Source organism: Anneissia japonica, unplaced genomic scaffold (genome assembly GCF_011630105.1).
Source record: "Anneissia japonica isolate Jap-2015-1 unplaced genomic scaffold, ASM1163010v1 scaffold2471_len1564793_cov202, whole genome shotgun sequence".
Taxonomy (NCBI): Eukaryota; Metazoa; Echinodermata; class Crinoidea; order Comatulida; family Comatulidae; genus Anneissia; species Anneissia japonica.
The window spans coordinates 1,550,588-1,555,221 of NW_022709610.1; the positions used below are offsets into that span (position 1 = coordinate 1,550,588).

General features: G+C 36.7%; 1 protein-coding gene and 1 long non-coding RNA gene across 2 annotated transcripts in view; both read right to left on the bottom strand.

Annotated features, from left to right (window-relative positions):
• Positions 1-4,634, bottom strand: part of LOC117106805 (thrombospondin-type laminin G domain and EAR repeat-containing protein-like) — a 22,970-nt gene that overhangs the window by 9,056 nt on the left and 9,280 nt on the right. The gene's annotated exons all lie outside the window — the stretch shown is intronic.
• Positions 79-1,421, bottom strand: LOC117106806. The gene is made up of 2 exons (XR_004445140.1): positions 1,302-1,421; positions 79-579 (listed from the first exon to the last, which is right to left on the bottom strand). It is a non-coding gene; the product is annotated as an uncharacterized LOC117106806 (long non-coding RNA).

The following is a 4,634-nucleotide window of genomic DNA, read 5'->3' on the forward strand; positions in this document are numbered from 1 at the left end:
GCGGCAACTTTGGCACTTGACACATTTTCTATGAATTAACATAAATGTCGAGAATAAAATAGACAAACACAAGCTGAATTGTATTGGCAAGCAAATATCAACTTTAATAGCATCCAATAAAACTTTAAAACAGTATGAAATCATTAAAAAATCATAATTATAAAGTATTAAAGTGCTGTATAATAATATGCATTTATATTAGCTAAAATCCCATAGTCCGAATCACTCGCACATACACATTCATCGCAACCAAATTCAGGCTTATATTCACCACCATTGCATTGAACACCTTAACTTCTCTCCCTTGTTTATTCAGATATGTCTGAATAATCATTTTCAGGTCATATGGAGTTATGGGTACCCCCATTTTGCCACTTCCAAGAGCGTTTGAACGAGAACCATCTCTTCCGCTTCACTCAGCACTGTAGGTCGTCCTACATTTTTCTTATGCTTTTGATTTAGCTTGTTTTGTAGAGTCGACCTCGTACGGCATCTACGGCTTCTTATACATCATTGTCACTGAACGATTTATATTTCCTCTTTCCATTTCCTGCCTTGTAATTACAAACCATGGTGGAACTGCAATTTAAAAGCGAAACCATTTAATAATACCAAACACTTTTAAATTGTTTTCTCCCTACTGACATTTTTAAATTCACTATACAGAAAAAGGCCTGGTCTTAAATAAATACATGAAAGAAAGGTAACTTTATTGTTATACAGTATAAACCTTTATATGTATTACTATTTAAATTTACGTTGATATTACCTAACCAAACAAAAACAAAACATTTACTTCCGGGTTTAGGCCTAGTAGTAATGTTGGCATCATAAATAATATTATATTATACTATTATTTTTAGTTAGGATTAATAATTTTGATAATTATTTGTATAGACACTTCTGAATACATCATCCATAAATAATTTAGTGGTTGTGGGTGTGTCCAGTACCCTAAATTATGCTAAACATTCTCGCCTAGGCTAGAGAGAATTGACTAGGCCTAGACTTGGAGGAGTTAAAGGTCAGGCACAGGCATGCAGCATGATGCCTCATGCATGGTGAATGTCGTCTAGCTTCATTGCAAGATGCTTAGACAAGCTGTCTAAATTCAGTTAAACTAGCAATTCCGTATTGTATTTATAAATCTTTATAACATTATACAAAAATTAGATTTTTTTTTTTAAATTGAAATTTTGCCGGGAATGGGGCTTTAAACATGTTTTTAAATCATGATTACAGAGTATTCTTTCATAGTCACACACTCAATATGTTATTTAGCTCATATATAGCTGACTTACCGTTCAAGGTCAAGCAAATAGTTGCTATAACAAAGGCTGGACATTTTCTGAATATTATGATTTTTCGAAAGAAGTTTGGCGAACAATGCACGATCGGTAAAGGCTTTTCTACACGATTTTCTTTACATTTGACACAACTAGAGGGCGTTACCATGGCCTGTCTTCGATTTTATTTTTTTTCTATTTATTTGCAATTTTTTAAAATGACCCTTAAAATTAGGCCACGCCCTTAAAGTCTTTCTTATATTTTTATAAAAACATATTGTTTTTTTTTTAATCAAGCTTGATATAATGAAATTATTTATTTCTGAACAAGTTGGTACCAACCATTCTCCAATCAGATGAATAGAAATCCTACGAACGAGCCGACAAAATTTGCAGGTAGTGAACTGCCAAAGTTTCCTGCATGCCAATGTTACCCCAGTTTACGTGGAGTTTGTAAACGTTCACTGACGTCATCGTCGAATTCCAGGACTTTCGACGGTACAGCTGGACTGCCTGCCCCGGTCCCATGCCAACCAATAATAATTAACAATTTTTTATTTTTTTTAAATGTAGGCCTTTGGCGCATTTTGTACATGCACTTCAACTTTTACAACAAAAGCCATAGGCCTAGTACGTCCTACTGTACTTAGGCCTACACTAGTTTGTTGTCGTCGGGGTATAATTCTGTCTCTAAATGAAGAGGAGTGAACCTAGCTAGTCAACATCTAGGCTAGGCTAATTGATTTTGAAATCAATAACCCACCTTAAAGGACTATCTGTCGCTTTCTTCTTTGCAGCAGCGGACGAAATAAAGTCAGTTATTTTAGGACGTTTCATCATTCTTTATCACTAAAAATTAACAAACACTCGTTTTGACGCACTCCGTTCTGTAGTGTGTGTCTGCTATTGAAAACAAAATTCCTAGCCTAATTTTGTGACTGGCTATAATGACTGAGATGGACCATGTTGATTTATTAATAATATTTTGTTTGGGATGGAAAAAATGAGAGTCAATTTCCCCAAAATGCTCCATCAGCACATAGTTTAGTGTCTGCGCTATAGACAGTACCGTATGGCTATGGATTTACTAACCACACAATCCACAATCAGGTGATTAAGTCGCAAAACTTTATCTACATTTGTTAAATTAAGTCGCAAAACTTTAGCTTCGTTTGGTGGCACCATTTACTCTAGGTAGACGGCGACCGGTTTCGTTAACGGTTGGTACATTTCTTACAAACATTCAGCCAAAGGCCAGTGAAAGTTGAGACGGCAGCCGGGTTTTTATCGCTGTTTGCCATTCTTATGTGTGCCATCGTAAAGTCATGGTTTGCTGGAGTTGCGTTCAATTTAAATCTCCGAACTTATGAAGCTCAGATATTCTATGAATTTAGGCTTCTATCGCAGGCTACAATTTAAAAACGGGTGACCAAATAATTAATTAGGTGCTAAATTTTGATTTAATGTTAGGTAAGTTAAAAACAGACATTCCGTCCGAGTGGGGCTCATTCAAAAATTCGAGGGGGTTCGCTAGAAAACAGGGGGATTCGCTAGAAAAGGGGGGTTCGCCCAAACCATAACCCCCCCAATCGCTACGGGCCTGCAATGTGCTCATAGACGGTAGTGTCATCCATATATTTAATTCATGACACTCCGGCTATGAGGTCATTGACAAAGACAATGAAAGTATGGGCCCCAGCCAAGAGGATTGAGGTATCCCCCCATTTAAGGAAACCCAACTAGAAAAAAACAGGTCCAAGCTTAATACGCTGCTTTCTGTCACAAAGGAAAGATGCCACACAGGAAATTAAGCAAAATCACCATCAAACCGTCTTAGTTTATCTATAGGGACATTGTGGTCCACCAGGTCATAAGCTTTTTTAAAATCAAGAAGGAGCACTCTGACCTCTTTTCGGACATCAGTAGCTTTGTAACATTCATGGAGAAAATTTACTAATGCATCAACTGTTAATACTCCTTTAGAGCACCAAAACTGGTTAAAGATGATTTTATCCTTAACTTGCTCCCATGTTCTTTCACCAACCCTTTCTAAAATTTTAACTATACATGATGTTAAGGAAATTGGCCGGATGTCTTTTTCAACTGATCTACGGGATTTACATTTTGGAATTGGAATTATGTCCGCACACCTCCATATCTCTGGAATAAACCCCTTCTCTTATACTACTGTTAAAAAATGAGCATAGAGGGTTGGCCAAAATATTGTAGGACCCAGGGGGTGGGGGATACAATCCGGGCCTGGGGTTTGTTAGGCTTAATTTCTTTAAGCAAAGACTCAACCTCAAAAAGAGTAACAATCAGATTGTCAAGTAATGAGCAAACCCTATCCTGATTTGATTTGATTTGATATCTGAGGATGTGATTGTAAGAACATATTGATATTGCTGGCGAGCAAAACAAAGTCGCCACCACAGACTTCACTTGCCAAAACCTTAACAAAACTATTATTTTTCCTCTCTAAGTTTAAAAACTGATTTACTCCCTCCCACTATGAACGAGAATCTGATTTAAACAAGTGATCTAAATTGATCTTATAAAATGTTCTCCGAAGAGACACAGCAAGACAGTTTACTTTGTTACGGAGACGCTTGTACTGCTCAGAATAGTGGTCTGTGTTGAATGCAACTTGGCGCTCGCGTATATATCCTTCTTGAACACATTATTAACACATGGTTTGTCTCGGCTCTTTATTAACAGTAACTAGGGAAATGTCTATTAAAACCATCACTTGTCACTTTAAAACTTGAACAAAACAGGTTATCAGCTAGATATGGCTAAAGATGAGTTTCGGTTATGGCAACTTTGTTAGATTTTTCCTTATTGATCCTAACAGGTGAAACATCCATTGTATTAGGTAAAGATCTGGCGTTAGTCAACCAAAAGGAAGGCAAAGTCCATTTACCTGAGGCTACCTCAATTAAATTCTTATGGTTACAGCAACTCACGTTCCTCGCTTTCCTAGAGCGCGTTGAAATCATGACTGGTATTGGCCTATGCTTATTTTTGCCGGCTCTACAACCCCTGGGTTTTGTACGAGCAATGTTCAGATCATTCACAATTAAAAAAAAAAATCTTTACTTGCCTTTGTGTATCGCGCTCCTTTTGGTACCGGAACTTGTCTTTCCGGAAAAAAACAGGGTCAATAAAAAGTTAAAAGGAAGAGAGTATATATATATATATATATGACATCTTTGAAATCAAAATAATTGATAAAGTAAAGAGTATCTTAACAGATAGTTCCCAACTACTAAACGCATCTTGTACTTGGCTATCGTCGGGTAAAAGGTTAAAATGATGAAACATCGTTGGAAACACTGTAGACTTTCA